General features: G+C 37.8%; 1 long non-coding RNA gene across 1 annotated transcript in view; it reads right to left on the reverse strand.

The window, feature by feature from the left end:
* Positions 1-4969: 4969 nt before the first annotated feature.
* The window catches only part of LOC115947874, a 17686-nt gene continuing 2599 nt past the window's right edge, over positions 4970-20056 (reverse strand). Inside the window, exons 2-3 of the long non-coding RNA XR_004081733.1 lie at positions 10648-10679; positions 4970-5048 (exon numbers count right to left, since the gene is read on the reverse strand). This is a non-coding gene — a long non-coding RNA (uncharacterized LOC115947874). The remainder of the gene's footprint in view (positions 5049-10647; positions 10680-20056) is intronic.

Raw genomic sequence — 20056 nt, forward strand, 5'->3', positions numbered from 1 at the left:
AAGGGGTGAGGGTAGAAGTACGATTGGGTTTTGGAATCATTCTTCAGACTAATTGCCTGGTATGCTGCCTGTGTTTCTGTCAAAAAACATGAAAGGAAAGTGCTGACTGATTATATATATTGGAATATCAAATTAGGACATACATTCTGAAATATATGGAGAGAATAAACTACGCAGATAATAAGGCTGCATTTTTATCAAGGCTTTCTGGTGATGATACAAACCATGTAAGGGAGCTCAAGCATTTTTACACAGTGGCTGTCATCTGATAGCTGAGACAAAATATAACTCTATGTACAAATAAAAAGGTGGTGGGGGGGAAGCAAAATGAGAAAACAGCTTTAGATACCCACAAAGATAGCAGTGGTACAGAATTGCATGAAATGTTGTGATCATAATTCAACCCAGTCTGTTTGACCGTCAAAGGCCATAATAAATTACATCTGTTGCTTTGTAGCACCTACAATGGTTAAGAAAGTAAAACAATTTAAATGTATAACCTCTTCTTTTCACACGCTCCAGCCCACATGCCTTTATCCAAGCACAGTGATTTGTTTGTTTGGCTTTGTTAGAGTCTAATTAAGATTGGAATTTGATGAGTGCTCATTGAATAGAATTAATTCTGGATAAAATAAAGTAGCGATACTTATTTGTGAAGAAAAATAATTGGAGAACTGCACAGAAGGATTAGTTCCTTTGACTAAAACCATACACTAGCCCTCTGGTACAGGGTTTCCAGATTTAATATTTCTTGAGTCTTCAGCTGTTTCAAAATGTTTGGACAGGAAAAAGTAAGTGCTATAATTATGGGGAATGTGTGCTGTATTCATTAGACAAGACAAGAAGTTGAATCATTGTTTAATGCAAAATCTTGACTCTCTATTAGCAATCGAGGGTTCATAAACACACACACACACCCCACACACCCCTTTCTTCTTTTTCTGGTTCCCTTTTCCACAAAACAGCTGCAGACTCTGGGAACTGAAGACCAGATTTCCCAAAGAGTTGACTTAAAACAACTCTTAAACACAGCTTTTCAGCACCCATTAGCTCTAATCAGAGGTAGAGATCTCCTCCAAAAATATATAGGAAGTCCAAGCTAGCTCTCCAAGGTCAGAGACAGGGCAACCTCATTACTGTGTAAATTAGAGGAGCATAGTGTTTTGAAACATCTCTCAGAAAGAAAGATTCAAATGAACTCCAGCTTGTGTGATGAGAAGAAAAGAGGATAGAACAAACAAACAAAAAAAAGCCTTGAGCAGGCAGACTGGAAGATGGCATCAGCAACTGAAGAATGCAAACAATTCCTTGATATGCTTATCTTAAAAATATACTGTCTAGATATAATGATTGCCACATTATAACACCCAGTTCTCCTCTGTTTTGGCTTTCCAATCTCCCTTGTGTTTTGTAATAGATATCCTCATTAAGAATGCCTCTGATTAACTTATGAACATTTTTTAAAAATGTATTGTATTGGTGGTCCCTTCAGAAAACACAGCTTTTTTTCCTTGTAACTCTTTCTAAACTGCCACAAAAAATAATTTAAAAGATCAAAGTATAATGGCAGATTAAACTTGTGAAAGCAAAAAAAAAAAAGATTAATCAAATGTATGCATTTACAAATTAAATGAAGATGAATGGAAGAACAAGAAGGATTTGGCTCTCTAATTTGTGTTTCAATACTCATCTTTTATTCTGCTATTTTTAGATAACAGTTTCTTTAAGAAACACTAATGTTAAAAGTGGACACTATAGCATCTAACAGGTGATAGGTCTGGACATAAGGAGAATTAGTCTTAACAGAGTTTACTGAGTTAATCTTTGTGTTGGCATAGTAATTCTTTCTAGTCATTAAGGGTATGATTTGCAAAGACATTTTTAACTGTTGGAGTTTGTTTCAATATTTATTTTAGTGAAATCACAATGAAAATATATTTCCTGCTTGAAACAAACCCCTTTTCAGAATGCCAGGACTCACAAGAATGCACGACTGGCTTTTGTGACAGCTGAAATCTGTATAGTAGATGTTTAATAAATGGAGACATTTTATACTAAGTTTTGCAGATTAGTATTTTTCCAGTGGTGACATATGTATTGGAAAAAAATCTTTTCAAAATGAGGTCACTGCTTTAAAAATGTAAGAAACATTGTCAAATTTAAAATGCTCTTTTAGGAAAGAATTCAGTAACTGCGCATTAAGAGTGCCTTAATGTCTGCGACAAGCAAAACATCTGCTTCAGCAGCGGAAATGGAAAGTTAATACTTCAGATAAGCAAAGGAGGTTTTGAAAAAGAAAAAAAGAAAAGAGAAAAAAACCAACCCTGCTATAAACCTTACCCAAAACTCACATGAATTCTTCTTTGATCAAGGTAGTTCAAATGGAACAAATAACTCCCTCTTCCAATTAGTTTCATATCCTCTAGCCCTATTAGCTTTCTCTCCCCACCCTTTTCTTCACCAGATTTCTTAGTTTTATCTTTATTTGACCCTGCGAAGGAGAAGACTGAAACCAGTGTGTGCTGTGACCGGGCCCCCCACATCCCCACGGCAGGCTTAGAGTATCCCTAAGGGGGTGTGTGCTCAGTTCAAAGCTGCAGTTGCCTGCAGATCCCACCTGACCTTGTGCTCTGCAATCCTGGACGTCTCTCTTGCTGTACTGGCCCGCTAAGACCAGCCACAAGTCCCCACAAGGGAAGACATCAGATTAGTTGAGTATGTCACAGCCTTTTTACACTGCTGGCAAGCACATGCTGGGAGGCTTTTCTGCACCCATGACTAACATGGGTCCAACCTTTTGCCCCTAACCTTGCCCCAGAGTTTGTTTATGTAAACCAGAGAGTACACTTGTACCCAAACAGCCTATCTCAGAGCCACATGAGAAAAACACTATAAATCTAGCCATTGTACTCTGTCAGCATGCTTGACAATTTTTCCTGGGTGAATGTCTTCAGTTTGCTGCCTTCTGCTTTTGGTTTGCTAAGACTGGACTGAGATATAAAGATTTGCAGTTGCTCCTGGGCTAGCTGCATCCAAGTCCAAGATGGAAACTGCAACACCATTTGTGTAGGATATGTGACACTTGCTGAACCTGCATGAAATACTTTGCCAGCTGACAGAATAGAAAAGTCCCACTGATCTAGTGGAAGGGAAAGAAACTAAAGACTAGGATGGAGCAGTTGTACATGCAGGTATAATGTAGAAGGTCCCAACTCCAACAAAAGGGATATAGGACAGGCAATATGATTTTGACAAAAACAACAAGGTAAGAGAAAACAGAGACAGAGGGAAAGTGGCGAACTGGAGGATGAAAAAGACTTTCTAAGAAAATCTATAACAATTCAAAGTTTAGAGAATCTAGGTGGATGAATGCAGATTTCTTTCTAGAACATTTTCATTCTTCATATTTGTCTAAACAAAATGTAAAAAGGCACAAATTTCTGCATTTTTTTCTTCATAAATAATGTAAAAGCAAAGTAAAAGTTTTTTTAAAATTTCTCCTGTGCTTAAGCCCAGCAGTAACTAGTTAAATATTAACTTGCATCAGAGGCAGGAGACTATCTAATTTATAGTTGTAAAGGTTATGCAATTCTAGTCACTCAAATACAAAACCAAAGCAATCATAAGGCTTTTGTATTTAAAATTATACAAATATATAACACTATAGTTAAAATGCAAGTACACATCTCACACACTATGGATCGTAAACTACAATTTCTCTTGTATTGGAAATTCATAACATACTTTCTTTAGCTATTGGGTTTCAAAATGAGGTCATATAATGTGAAATGGATTTTTTTTATACAATCAAGTGCTTAAAAGCTGTATTATATATACTTCCAGATTGTTTGTTTCTTTAGAATCAATTATACTCTAAAAGTCACTCTATGAGAAAAGGCTTAAACTCTTCATACACTATATAGTGTGCTTGTTACTTTATAAAAATTATAACAATAAAGGTAAAAAGTCATAGCAGGTTTGAGCTAAACATTGTAAATTTTTCATTTTAACTCCCATATTAATGTGAGGCAGCTATAGAATTTCTTCAGCAAAAACCTATTCATAGTTCTGAGTAGCAATTACTGTTGTTACTGCCATTAATGAATCAACAGAGACATCTGGGACTGGTGGCTGACCTGCTGCCTTGAAAATTTGGAAATGGTGTGGAAATAACACTTGAAAGCCATTTTGAGAGGTTTTCTACTGTCTCTTCCTTTCTTCAGTGGTAAGATGTAGTCTGAAAGGAAGACACTTAAAAATAGGCATCTCTCAGTAGGTAACTATACAGACAAGGGGAGAGAGCAGCAGTAGTTTGAATGCCAATGGAAAGTGTAATGTTGAATGCTGTGGTTTAGCTCTCCTGGCCTTTCTAAGGCCAGGCCAGATGGGGCCTTGAGCAACCTGGTCTAGTGGAAGGTGTCCCTGCCCATAGCAGGGGGAACTGGAACTAGATGATTTTCAAGGTCCCTTCCAAGCCAAACCATTTTATTATTCTGCACAGGGATGTCATGAGTTCTCATAGATCTTGTGTCATGTACAAGCAAGTATCCTAAACACACTAGTAGGTCACAGGTCTGTAAACTGAACAATAATATTATGTACCAGGCAGCTAAACTCCCTTTATAGTCAGCAGAGGTAGAGAGCAGGATTTGGCTGTGAAAGACAGGCATAAGGGGTTAGTTCAGCTCCAACAGGGTATCCCACTTGCTATCCTTCTGACTCTTTGGAATGACACAGTCAAATGCTTTATGTGCCATGCAGACATTTTAGATTATATATAGCATTTTACTTATTGATGTCTTCACTTAGGTGTTCTAACCTGGAGACTGGACTATGCTTTTGGTTTTGATTCTAGAAAATGTGGACATTGAGCTTGCTGAAATTAGAAATTCAAAACTGGGGCATGGAGCAGACACAGAAAACCTTTCTTCCTGAGGTTTCCTGAAGAGGATATTCTCTATGGTCCCACGGCTCTGTTGGGAACAAGATAATGGAAACTGGAGACTGAGAGCTGCAGTTTGTCTTGGAGGCCAGATATCACCGAACATCTGTTATACCATAAAAAGAAATGAGAAAAGGTCTTAGTATATAGACAACTTCTGGAATATTTAGCAAGAGTTTTGGCAAGTATATGCTCAAGTAATGTCCTAATATGACTACATATTGCTTTCTGAGTGATTAAAGTGGCTGTACATCAGAAATGTGATTTTCTGCACTTCCAGAAAAAATGTAAAATTTGCAGAGATATTACTTTCTCAGCAGTCATGTGCTACTCAACTAATTATGCTTATAATGTTACAATTAGGTAAGCAAAATGTGCAAATTTTTTTTCTGGAGGTCTTCAAAGACCGCCCTCTATTTACGTGGAAGTTGGGCTTAATTCCATTGCCAAAGGACAAGTATATAATGACACTTTAGATCTTGTGGAGTATCCTTTTTGGGTAATCTGTGCTCTAGAAGAGTGGGAATCTCCCATGATGTCTGTGTCGAATTTCCCAAACCTGAGCCCATCAGCCAATTTGGTAACATATCGTGAAATCGTATTCCAAAAAGGGCAGAAAACACTAGACAGATAGAGAGGAAAAAAGGAGTGAGAAACATCAGAAGAACACCACGGTTAGAAGAGGAGATATTCCCACTGCAGCCTGCGGAAGACACCAGAGTGGTCTGTTCAGATGGTTGTTCCTGAAGGAATCACAGCCTCTGAGGAGCCCTTGCCAGCACAGGGGAAAGTGTGAGGAGGCAGGACTCTTACGTACTGATCATCCCCCCTTGTTTCCTGGGGAGTGAAGTTGAGGTTGGGAAAGGGAGTAGGAAAGGTATTGTGTTAATGTTGATCTTGTTTCCCACTATTGAAATTAATGGTTACATTTTTTTATTCTAATGGGCAATAAAATAATTTTCCCAGATTAGTCTGTTTTCCCCATTACTGTAATTGTAAAATGATGTCCCTGCCTTTATCTTGACCCATGAGTTTTATCATTCCTGTTCTTACTATTTTTGTCCACCCCCATACCAGTGAGTTGTGGGAATAATCAGGCATCTGGATGGGTGGTTTCCTGTTAGCCAGGGCTAATTGACTATTTAACTCCAAAGCAAAAATATCAGTGTAGTTCTGGATAGTATTGCAGCAGTAGTGATTCCAAGAGATACCTGAGATTGGTCTGTATCTGTTTTGATGTCTTCTGTCATTCTCCTAAAGAGCTTTGCACTCTCAAATACTGCCATATATTCCATGTTGTGCTTTAGGGCACCCAAAACAACTTTAGATAATGCATGAATTGCAGCACAGTTCTTACATTACTTAGTGCCTTTTTAAACTGAAATACCTCCCTAAAAACTAAAAATTTTATCTGTGGTGTGCAGAAGAAAGTACATGAGCCTCAGAGGAGACCCATGATCAAATGCTGCTTAGTGAGGGTGTGGCCAGTCTCTTCTAGATAGGACTGAAATTAAGCAGACTTGACATAAACCACTGTATTCCAGTAGTCTGGACACCAAGAGCAACTGCAGGAAATGCATTTTACAGCAGACACATGGAATAACTGGAACAAAAGAATTAATATTTCACCAGTGAACAGAGCAGGGATGATAAGTAAGCAAGAAGAGTAGCAGTATTTATTACAACAGACAGAAAAAAACCCCACTAAGCATTTGAAAACATACAGAGCAGTGTGCCACATACATCAGATTCCAAACCATAATGCTGAACAAACTTGTGTTGAACAGCCTAATGTTCCAGTAAAGGAAGAGGGCACTGAAGACAAAGATGACTGTGCAGCTGCTTCCAAGCTGTTACTGACAGAATACAGCTTGTTTCTTTGGGATGAATGGCTTCAACATTGAGTTACAAAGCAAGAAACATGGAAAAGACAGTGCAAGGGGAAAACTGAGATGAGGAATCATCAACCAAAATGACAACTTGCTGTCTGACATACTGCTCTCCGAATTTTCACAAGAAAAAAAGGGACAAATTTTTCAGACACAAAAGGAAAATTTTGACCACATTGCATTTTCTGAAGACAGGTCATGTGTGGCTGTGATGCACCAGCATGCCAGGCAGCAGGGGACAGGGGTGACCACAACCAGTGCTCTGCCAAACTAAAAATAAAACAAAGATACTCTCTGCTTAGGAAGTGACAGAGATCAACAGTGCAGAGCTGAAAAAAAAAAATGGCAGTATAAGGAATTCCAGCATGGCCCTAAGAATAGGCTGACACTAATGCATTATCATACAAGGGAAGCTCAAATGAAAGAAAAAAGGGAAGGGCACAGACTCAGTGTGATTCAGTTCATCTGTCACAACTGGGTTTTAGTATGCTCACAGCAGAGATGGAAATGTGGTGCCTAAATAAGTAAACAATAATTGAAAAGCTAAGGAATTCATGGCATGGTACAATAAACTGCGAAAGCATTCAGTATTTTTAACCAAGCAATGTTTAAAATGAGACAACCAAATGTAAAGGAGGAAAATTCTCATTGTTGAAACAGAAGAGATGGGGGGATTCTTTAAAGGGAATAATTAATAGCATTTCCTTATCTCAAGCACAGCTTTATATGTAATATCTGAAAACCAAAAACTAATCCCACCCCATCAGGACTTCAGGACAAGTTACAAACAAGAAGCTGACAAATAACAAAGAGGCAGGATATAAAATCACAACAGAAAAACTAGAAGTATTTGACTCTCTTCCCTGATGAAACAGATAAATGTTCTTAATGAAATCTGTGAAGGCAGAAAGGAAAAGCCTTTCTGAATAATAGAAATAAGGAAACTGGGTAGGATATTGTGAAACAGTGACCTCACTGACTTAACAACTGGAGACAGCTTGTACTGCTCTTCATAGCAAAAATAATTTCCAGTGTGATACAATACATCAGTAAGTATACACAACTAACAAAAGCAGAGAAATTCTGTTTGATAAATAGAAGATTAGGTCAACAATTTTTCCCTTAAACTCTTCTTCCTTAGAATGAGTCAACCGTACTTCCAAAAAAGGTCAATACTATCCACAAAAAAAATTCCAACCCCCCCAAAAAACTAGAAAAAAAGAGCTTTAGCCAAAAACCCCCTACAAACCAGCTAAACCAAAACAAATCTTCTTTTAACTCTTATGACAAAAGGTTACATGCTGGTAGGCAAAAACATCAGAGAAAGAGAAAACCCCAATGAATTAGGTAATTCTGATTAAATACAATACTGGATTATTCTGACTCTAGAAATATGAATGAAAGGACCAGAAATATGAAAGCCCTGACTCAGTCAGCAAACATTTCTCATCATAAGGAGATGACTTTTCTTAATCTCAAGAGAGTAACAAAGAATATAATTCTATTTAATTCTTATAACTTCAAACTCAAACCCTGACAGAAGTATTTAAATGATGTAACACAAATATGTAATTGCATTACAAAAGTTCAGTAACTATAGAATTTCTATTGCTTTTTGATAAATGCATCAAAAAAGGTAGATAAGGACCTGTTCAGATCCATTTATTGAATCTAATAAATCAATATTTCAAGACCACATCTATGTAAGCTGAAATCAAATTACTATTTTCTATTACCAAATATTCACCACTTTGACTTTAATGATTTCTGTGTGTGCTCAATACCACTACAAAAGGTTGGTGGTTACAACTCAAAATAGAGTGCTAAGAATTCTCTGAAACAATACACTTGTGAACCTGAAAGAGTTCTGGTACTATATTGCTTGAAGGCTCCCCCTATTCAGCATGGAAATTATTAAAGCTACTCACATACTAAAACCAAGTTTATGGACAAATGTGCTAGGCACCAAAGTTTAGTCGTTCTGTGACACTGCAACTGAAGCTGAATGTTAATTTGAGGTAAAAAAATTATTTTATTTAAGGTTTCACAAGGGGCGGCGCATATATATCTGTGAGATCAGCAAATTGCTGTAATATGTACAGGTCTTAAACATCTGAGAAAAACTATATTGAGAGAAATCTCAGAGATAGCTCAAACTGCTCAAAGAAGCTTACACTAAGTAGGCTTCACCACATACAATTTTGTTCCTATTTTGTCTGGATAAGTATACTGCTTACCCTCAAACTGTTGAACCTTTGGGAGGAAATGGACAACACTAGGAAAAGATTCCAAAGGGAAAAATAAATATTACTGATAGATTGACAAGACATCCTTCAAAGAGTGAAAACAGAGGCCCAAAAGAGTACTCAGGTTTAAAGATGGTTACAGTTTAAGAAGGCACACTCTATTATGGACGCAAAGTGGATGCAAGATGTTCATCAAATGCAAAAGGAAAAGAAGTTTAAACCAATATTGAACATCAGACAGGGAATAGTAACCTGGCTTTCGTACCTATTTGACCAGTTTCTTAGCTGTCAAAAAGTGACATTGCTTGGTTTACTCAGGAGAAGCCTGGATATTCATAGCAGCTAGGGATTCAAGCCCTGGTACACTTGGATGTGTTTTGTTTAAATTAGAAAAAGGATCAAGAAACCGGTTTGGCTACTAGCTAGGACTTCAATAATAAAAAGATGGACATAGAGGCAGAGAAATAATTGTATAGCAATTTCTCTGTAACACTTGTTGGCCTACATACTCGTGATCTTCTGTTGCTAGTCAGGAAAGAAGGCATTCCAGCAGTGATGCAATCAGAAGCCATTAGAAGCTCGTAGTAAATTAACTAAAGGCTGAACTTCTTTTAAATTAATAAATATATCACAGACACATTTATATGGTTAGTTATGGATGTTGCAATAAAAGTCTCCGAGGTTTGACCCGATAGCTCATTTTTTATCATAGGAATGGGTTATGGGATGGGAGCAGGCTATGAGAATCAACCACTGTTTATTTACTCAACAGCAGCCAAAAAAAAAAAAAAATCTAACTCTGTGTACATGTGAAAAACTGTAATATATTCAGTTCATGTAGACTCTAATATGTTTGTGGGCATCATCATCATGAATAGGAAAGAAAGAAAGAAAGAGTAGATTTAATAATTAAGACTACCTAATCAATGTCCAAGTCCATGTGAGTGTACAAAACTTGTGGCAACTTACAGAGAGCATTAAAAAAAATTCTAGAATCGAGTAAAATTCCATTACAAATAGTTTTCAATGATTGACCAGTAAAATCAAACCAATTATCCAAGCACTGAAAATGCATGCACTCCGGAATAATGTTATGCATCAACAGTCAGTGGGCCTGCTCTCATGTGTAGAATTACTCTAGTGTATAAATTTTTCAGGACTGGGGCCAAGGAATATAATGCCAGACAACAGAGCCAGTTGGCAGCCATTCAGGAAAAGTACTGGGGGTAGAGGTATCAAAGCTGTGGACATTTGAGTAAAATTAGAAAAACTATACAAATGAAAGATTAAAAAAAAAACCAGATATTTTAGACTTTACACAATTTTTACATACAACAGGTTTTTTTTTTTTACATACAACAAGTTTTTTTCACATACAACAGGTTTTTTTCATACAACTTTTACAGTTTGTATGACCTTAAACTGGAAAGAAAGGGTCAAACCAATTCCAGGAATAGGTAATAAGCTGAATTTGGCTAATGAGAAGCAAGAAAAAAAGGAAAATAGGGAAAAAAAAGAAAAGAAGAAGAAGAAGACATCAGAAAATAAGAAATCATGTGTTTAGACTTACCATAGTTATTTCCAAGTCAAAGTTGGTTATGACTGTTTAAAAACAGAAAAAAATTGGTCATTGAGAAAGCATTTAAAATGTTACCTTAATCACAACAAGTAAAAGATGGCATGATAAAGGCCAAAAATGCATACAAAGGAAATGGTAAGTGATGAAATTAAGAAAGGACTATTAAATATTAGAATAAATTGGATACTTTAAGTGAAAGAAGAATTTGACATATTTTTAGTTCCATTTGTGATAGAGGCCTGTCTCAGATCACCTAGGACGTTTCTTACAGTACCAGCTTAGAGGTTGTCATTTAGGTGTTCCAAACCTCTGCACTGAATATGCATACTTCTCTTCACTGACTACATAAGGAGACCAGGCTCCTATCTCTGACACATAAACCATCTAAAGATAGATTGTGTGAGTACTGTCTGGAAGCAGCTGCCAAAGAATAACTGGCAGCCTCTAGTAGTAAAGAAAAATCTAAAAGAAGAAAACTTATGGGGAAAAAACTCCAAACAATTCTTGAAAAGCAATGCCTTTCACATCTATTACATACCTTCCAAAAGATACAATACCTTTGCAACTGCAAATACAGTCTTTAAAAAGGACCAGGAAGGTTCAATAAAATAAACTAGAAGGTTCCAGCTTGCATGTTTAGAGACAGGCAAGATGTCTAGTAAAAGGAAAAGATACCCTTGGATATTTGTCCTATGTTTAGTTAAAGGGTTGGATAGTGCCAAGAAAGACTTTTAGGAGACCTACCCTGAGGTAACTTTCAGACTTCAGGACAGGTATTCAAATATAACCATGGCCTTCCATTAAAGATGCAACAATTAAGCAGAGTAAGGCAGTGTTTACTCCAGGGATTTTACAGCATAAATGTTCTTTATGTCAGGGGAAAAGAATGTCATTTGACCTGTGAAGGACATTCACACAGAATGGCAGCATCTACAAGCATTCCCCATTGAGTTAGGATCCCTACTTTTGTCCTCTAGGTTGCATTAATTTTGGCTGTGAGAGAAGGTAAAGTGAATACCCTGCTAAGTGTCAGATCTGATTCACAGGGTAAGCAACAGGATGTGAAGAGGGCACATCAAAAGCCCACAAAGCTCCATAATCTCAGTCATTCCCTGTACATTTATTTATGTAAATAGACTTGGAGGCATGCCCTGAAGATCAAAAAGTAGCATAGTGAAATTACTTCTCTTCAATGAGACTGAGAGGTTCAACACTATTTGACGGATTGAAGGAAAAGAGTTTACTGATTTAGATAATAGTTAAAACAAAAGACAGCATTAATCTGATGTTTACATGGTTCAAATATGGGATGATCTCTCATACAAGCATTTCCTACAGTGGGCAAAAAAAGGAACAAACTCTCTTTGACCAGAACCTGTGATTAGGAAAGGCAATGTCATAGGTTTACATTCTCCCTTTCCTTCAATCCTGCTTCTGGAAGGCAGTCAGGTTTAATGTTGTGAACTAGGAAAATGGACCCTTACTGATGATCTAGACCAGAAAAAAAAAATCTCAAACACCTTTGCCAATCCTTAACTTTTAAAATTTATTATCCTTAACTTTCCTACCGGTGACCCAAGCCCACCCTTCCTTTTACAGTCATGTTTAGAAGCAGGCTGTATATTTAGAGTCTATAGTAAAATAGACTGCACATTTACAACACTGATCTTTGATTTCTAAACCATGGTTTAGTCAGGTACATTGTAGTAACCAACATATAATGAACACTAACTACTAGAACTACATTCTGCTTCTTTGACTCTCCAGTAAAGTCATTTGGAGGATAAATAATATTTCTAAGGGGTTTGCCCACTCCATGCTGCAGTTTATTACATAGTAGTGAAGGGTACTAAATGCAATGAGATGGTTACTCCAACAATATGGGTATACATAAATTAAAAATAATGTAAAAAGAAAAGGAGACAGAGAAAATCAAGATAACAAGAACTGCAGGTCATCCTCATGGATTTTAAAAATGAGGCCTAAAAAAATTAATAATGAGCAATGAACTACATCTAGTGTTGAATTCCCTGCCTCTCTCTGGGCTGGCATTAGCTGCCATTATAAATTGAGGGAAGAATTCCCAAAATAATTGCAAATAGCCACTAGAGATTCTGCTCACCAGTTAATGTGTGTCTGTGGGCATGCTAACAAAGGCAATTCCTTAGCAAGCAATACGTGAGTCGCTTGGGATGGTTAATGAATCTGCTTTGTGGTAAACTTTTTAGTACATCCTACAGAGACCTTTCAAGCATGTTGCTTTTGGAATTTTATTATTTTTATGAAGTTCTTTTGACTGAAATTCATATTTCCTTTTATTCAGGAGATTCTTGCAGTGCAGTTTTCACTGTGCTACACATTTATCTTTGGGGAAGCTTATTGCAAACCTATTAGTTGATATCTGCAGTGGAGAGTACTGTTTTCTGCTTTACTTTAAAGTGTAGGGGTTTTGTTATTTTTTTCTTGCACTGTTTCATTTGTACATAATATTTAATCTGTAGTGCCTCTCAGAGAGCCAAACTGCTAGGAAGTTACTCTTTTCTGTCACATTCTGCAAATATTAAACTCCAGCTCCCCATCATCATTTACAGCCTGTCCCCTACAGAGGGCACCTTTGTCTTATTGGAATTGCTTCTGCAAAAAAGATAATCGCTGGTTATCAGAGAAATAACTGAGCCTTAAAAAGAGCTCAGACTTCTCACAGACACAAGGACCTTGCTTGCCTAGGTTTTTTAATTAACCAAGTTTTGTACTGTTACTCAACAGCAAGAAATAATGTTTCTTTCTGCATTATTACAGTCTCTCCCAAGAAGCCAGGCAATGAACTGAAGATTGCTAGAATTTACATGAGAGGTCAATGAGTGCTGAGACAAATTAAAGAGCATAAATTTAGGGGCTTTTTCTTTCCATGAGTAATTAAGGCATCTGTCATTAAAAAATGTTTCTGAGATGAGTACTAAAAACATTGTCTGTGGGAAAACAAGCTGTAGGAAGAAAGTCAACAATTTCCCAAATAAATCTTTCTAACAGACCTCCAATTAGTAATTGCTATCTGAAAGCTGTTCAAGTGGAAGAAAGTAAGATTTTATTCTTCTTTTTAGGGTTACATTATCAAAACTGACCCTGAAATTTTTATTTCAGGGAAAAATAACAATTGACTGCAAGACTGAGTCAAAAAGTAATTTTCTTCCTGAGTTTTTTGGTGTGCTATTATTTATGAAGTGTCAAGTATATCATTCTTAGTATCTACTGGTTCTGAATAAAACTAGCAATACTTTTCTTCTCAAGACTGTTTTCCAGCTCAATCTGTAACACCGTCTTCCTTTACAGGCCACTTCACAAATGTGTTAAGACAGATGCAAACATCATTGATTTGTAAATGGTAAAGTGAAAATTCTAAAGAATAATCTTTCCTCTGTCATTTTATATATGTCTGACTATTCAAAACAAGCTACCGCCGTAAAAAGAAGCATAAGACATTGCATTTATGAGACTCCCAAACAGGCCAATACTGTGTTAGTTCATATTAACTGGGGGGAAAACACACGAATATTTGCATAATGCTTTTTTATGGTGTTCCTATCAATAAAAGTTACAAATAGCCTTATAAATTTAACAGGACACAACCTGTTGCAAGAAGACTCTAACTTCCCAGGCTGGTTTCTGGGACTGACATTGAGTGTAAAGAATCTAACACAAAACCCAGCAAGGAATGTGCCCTGCCTTCCCTAACATTTTTCTAGAAGCTCTTATAGAAAACGCATTCATGTTTACATTTTCAGCTTCAAATACCCAGCACAAAAGCATGGGAACACAAAAACCTGAATCTCTAGTCTAGGCTGCTAAATTAATTAAGCAGGACTCGTATTCGTGTGTAATACTTTAACGTCATTGGAAAACTGTTTTAGGGAGCATTTTAGCAAGCTCCTCCTGTGTTATAATTTTACTTCCTTTTTCTTCTCTAATTATAAGCCAAAGCTGGATTCTTAACTAATGAAGGAATCTTTTTTTTTTTTAAGATTTCATTTCTAGAAGTCAATAGGAATGTTACTCATGTAAATATTGCAAGATCGAGAGCTTGTACCTATAAAAATGTCCAATGTGAATATATGTTTTAAGACATTTACTGTAATATAAAACAGTTGAAGCTACATTTGCACTAGTGCCAGGAATGTTTCATAGAACATGATGGTCTACACTGTAAAACTGTTTGAATTGCCCTTGGTACACTTTAAGCATCCCAAACCCCAATTCCTGGTTGCAGTTTGAAGGAGAGGGAGGCTGCACATCCGAGACCCTTCCCAGCTGGAAGGCTACTACTGCTACTATCCTGTTTTGAACAGCAGAAATTTACAAAGAGGCGTATGTGCTAGTTGGCTTTATTGCATAGGAACATTCCCAGGCAAGTTTAATTTGCTAGCATAAACCTAGCTTCCAAAACTGTGTTTACTGCAGCCATTACACAGCACAGTATTTAAAAGTATTCGGCTGTCAGCTCTTACTTGTAAACTGTATGCTGAATTCTAAGTTTATATCAGTAGGAAAGAAAACATTCAAGAAAACACTTTCTCAATTATAGTTACTTCTATATGCATTATTTTCCTTGTGATTGTTTTAGCTTGATAGGAAAAAATAAAACTTAGAGCTGTTAAGAAAATGTTTGTTTTGAATATGGTTGTAGATAGCACAGATTACAACAGAAAGTAAAAGCCACAGAAGAACAATATTTTAGAAGTATCTAAACTACTTAGGGGTCCCACTTTCAAAAGAGGACAACTTCACCAGCAGAGAACAAAAGACCTTCATTTTCAGCAAGGGGTACTCCATTATATTGACAGTGAAGACATGGTACAGCCCCACAGCAGGTATGGTTGAATTCAGCCCTTAAAATCCTTTCTCAGTAACATGACACATTTTCCTTGAGAAGTAAGAAAGTCTTCCTCCGGGTAGTAGTGTATTTGTCAACTGGTCTAAATTTTCCAAGGAAGAGCCAGGGAATCCTTAATTATTGCAGACCTCACATTCGACTGCTCACGTTCATTGCTGCCATGCAGGAAACCTGGCTCAAGTTCTCTTGTCCTGTGGGAACAGTAGAAGCTGGATGTGTGAAAACTGGTTTCCCACCCTGGAAATGACCTGCCCAACTGGTTATTAGCTGTACCACAGAATGCAAATATGGACGCAGAAGCACACAGCCTCATTTCAGCTTAACCTTCCTTGAAGGTCCACTTGTGCAAATGTGGCGAGCCCAAGCCACGACTTCTTGTGTTTAGGCATGGATTGTCTCTTCAGAAAACCCCCAGCAGCTCTGAGATTTGTGCCTCCATCAGTATGGCCGACAGTGGAAACCTACCCACTTGGTGAATTGTGTCAATGTGAGCTTACTAAGGGATTTTGGCACCTACTAAGTCATGAGTCAATTGACAGTACGAGTGTGGAACCCAAGTTTTGTTGTGGATCTAAGTTGGCCTTTTCCTCTTCACGTGTGAAAACAGAATAATTCTCAACTGCCTGAGACTGATCATCAGATAGAAGGGTGTAATTAAGCAAAAGCACAACAATTAAAACTCTTTCTAACCGGCTAGATGAAAGCAATTTAGATGGTGGTAGCTCATTTTTCTTGTTTTGAAATTTACATCTTAAGTTTACATTCACATGTTTAGAAGAACAAATTTTAATAAAACCAACTTGCTAGTATATTCTTTTGACTAAAAAGTATTTTGTGTGGATAAAATTAATTATTGTGATTCACCTCCTTCTAGATGTTTATGATTTTCTTAAATTTGTTTATTACTCAACTGTATTCACTGTTTTTCTGTAAAATTTTCCTTTCCTTTCCAAAGTATGAGGATAAAATGTGGTTTTCTTTTTTTTTACTCTTTTGTGACTCAGCTTCTTGCTTTCCAAAGTTAAGTCTCTGCCTATAGAACTACAGCTGCACCTAAAGCTATGAATGTATTCAGGAACTGCTAACTTTATAAGTACTTTATTGGATAAATATTCCAAGAATTTACTTGGTATAAAGACTTATATACATAAGCTTAAAACCAAGTATTCATATTAATAAATTTCAGTTGCAGTGAATCACAGAGCAGTGAAGAGGAACAGACAACAGTGAACTCAAACAGTCTTAATAAAAGTCTTTTGCCATTATCCACAATCAATTTGTGCATATTACAAGGAAACTTATTTTGACCCTACAACCCCCTTTTAGCTTGCCATAAAGACACAGGAACTTTATAAAGTGTTTTATATCCATGCCAAGTGTTATCCTGTATTAAAATAAGTGGGGTTTTTTTTTTTCTTTTTTGGAAATGAGAAAATTGATAAAATCATGAATTGCTGCAAATTATTTTCAAATAGTTTGGTATTTAGTACCTTCCATATTAATGGGTTTGTGTAACAAATTTTTGGCATAAGGAACTATTTAGGTGTACATTTTGGTTCTTACTATTGATGAAGAATGCACAGCACAAATAAGGGAAAGGTGTGAGTGTCAAATAGAGAATGGATAAATGTTAATCCTGAACTGTCTTTTATTATCCACCAGATGATTTTAGACCTCGAGCCCAAGGTGCTTGAGAACATATTTGGAGTTTTCCTTCTCTGCTAAACAACGTCTTAGTATCTTAAAACATTTATACAATGTAAACCAATGGTTTACTGAAAGCTTTTAAAGACAGAGTTAGAAGAAGACAGGTCTAGTTCATCATTACCTATTTGTGCTCCAGTGTGTGTGATATATTCCAAAGCTGCCTCTTACAGCTTTGGGAACCCTGCACAGGAAATTATACTATGCTGGACACCATTTTAAGTGCTTGGATCTGACTGGGAACATTAACCAGTAGCCCAATCCACAACAAACAATAAGTAAATGCAAGAGACATTCACTGCCATTGTGGAAGTTTATTTTGAGCTTATCTACTTGGTATCTTTTTTCCAGAGGGTTGTTTGTTGCCTTCCTTGGAAAGTTCATCTCCACATGAAGGGGATCAGACAACCTCCAAGAAAATCTCAATACTGCCCAGTAACAGTCTCTCATGCATATAAACCAATAAACAAATCCCCCAAAACACAACCCCAAAACACCTGAGAAAGGAACAGGGTCGAATTGAAATATCTCCCAAATCTTCTGTACTTTTCAAGCGTTTGGGCAGGGCATCCAAAGCTTAGAAATGTGTCTGCTGTCATTCGTGTTTCCCATCAAGGCTTTACAGCCGGGCAGCCCTTCCAATTCCCTTCACTGTGAGTGTGAAGATGTATGGAACACTCGCCCCATTCACACACTTCCTCGGACAGATGGGGAGCAGCAGGGGAAAGACAACTTTTCCATCTCTGCTTTTTCTAACCTTAGAAAATAAAGAAACAAACCCTCACTTAGCCACAGATGGGCTTAAACCTCCTTTTGTCCGTCCCACATTCCGCAGTCCCGCGCACATTTCCTTGCCCTGGAGGACGTTTCTGCGCGGGGAGCGGAGGGACGCGCAGGGAGCGCGGAGGGAGCGCTGCCCCCCCGCTCACAGGCACTAGTGGGCGCTGCGCTTTCTGCTCCGGCTCTCCGAGCAGCGATGCTCCACACTGCGATATACCACACTGCGATAAACCACACTGCGATATACCACACTGCGATGTTCCACACTGCAATACTCCACACTGCGATACTCCAGCCGGGCTGAGGCAGCCGGGGCGGGGCAACTATTACTTCCATATAAAGGACTCCGTCTCTGTGCGGACTGTACAGACAGTTGTCATTTATGCTATTTTACTTTATTGAAGCTGAACTGGGAGAGGTCACTGGTAAGCAAGTACGAGCAATGCAGGCAATTACAGCCGCCTTTTTTTTTTTTTTTGTATGTGTGTGTTAAGCATTACCCCGCAGAGCAGAGTAGCCTCCCTGCATCCCAGCTCACGGCTCAGAAATAAGGTGACTCTTGCTTTACTTCTTTGTTTTCACTACACAAAACACCCATGACGTCCCAAAGAAGGACAGCTGAAAGCTGTCGCAGAGCTGTGCATGCTACATTAAATATGGGCTTATTTTTGTGCGGCTGGAAACCTAACTTTTTTTTTGTTTTTTGTCTAGGCTGGCATGGTGGAGGATTAAAAAAAAAAGTCCTCCACTGACACATTTATCTGTTGATATTTCACAAAGAAGTGATCTCTTTGGTACTATTGCAAGAGACATGCAAAAAAAAAAACCAAAAAAAAAAAAACCAAACCAAAACAAAAAAACAACCTGGGCACGTTACAAGAGTCTACTTAGCAACTTTCAGACTTTGTTCTTCTGTTTTGCTACATAAATACAGTAGACAGAAAAGGGAGATAACGCTCCCAATGCCAATGAAGAGATCAGTTGCTTGCCTACTCTCGTTTACGACAGTAGAAGAAGCACTGGTTTTCCTAAAGCAGATTTTTTTTTCCGGTAGCCTGATGCATGGAAAGCCAGCGCATTGTCCTCTGACAGCTGATGCTTATCGGGCCGGTGGGGGTATTGTGTTTCAGCTCGTGGCACTGAAAAACCTTGTAACTTTCTTTTGAAGTTAAATGGCTTCGTTTTGTTTCCGTGTGTGAAAAACTCTCCGAAGAACCACAGTGACCCAAAAGTCGAACTACAGTGACCCAAAAGTCGACCCGTTTACAACGCCCGTCCAAGCGACCTGTTCCTGTCTCTCGGGCGGAGCTTTGCCCAAGATGTCCCCTCGGAGGAGCAGACGGACGGGCAGGAGGAAAGGGGGAGGGAGGGAGAGGCTCCTCAATCAGCCCAAGTTGCATCGTAATTAAATTGTATTTTATCCTACCGAGGCATGCAAAATATCGAGCAAAATACAAGTTTAAGTAATTTGTTTGTACTCTTACCTGTAGGAGTTGGAAATTAACAGCCCCGCTAGTTTACTGCTAAGCCTGGAGAGCGAGAGATTGCTTTGCAAACATTACAGTTATTATGTCTGCAGTTGGTACTCTTTGTATAAATTATTGATCAGCCATCTTATTTTTCTTTCTGCTTAATGGATATTATAGCATGGCCGTTTACACGCTATAGTTAAGGTTGTGTCAGCGCTTCCATTTATAACATCCCCCTTTACCCAGAGTTTATAACTCTCTATAAAATTCTGCTCTCTGCTGAAACTTTTCAAGCAAGGGCTTGGACTTTTAAAAATCCTTCCTCACCCCCACCCCCAAAAAACCCAATTAATAATGTTTGTCTGCTTTTTTGAAATTTGGGAATAATAAAGGTAACACCCTTCCCCCCTCCAAATATTTTCCATTCACTTAAGTGACATGAGGAAGAAGAGGCTGCGTCTCGCAGGCTGTCAGTTCCTATATAAAGAGAAGGCAGCACTGTGCATTTTTTGCGGCTGTTATTAATATTTTTACGGGAAGCAATTAGCGCTGGAGCGGC

The sequence above is a fragment of the Geospiza fortis genome, unplaced genomic scaffold, assembly GCF_000277835.1.
Source record: "Geospiza fortis unplaced genomic scaffold, GeoFor_1.0 scaffold45, whole genome shotgun sequence".
Classification (NCBI taxonomy): Eukaryota; Metazoa; Chordata; class Aves; order Passeriformes; family Thraupidae; genus Geospiza; species Geospiza fortis.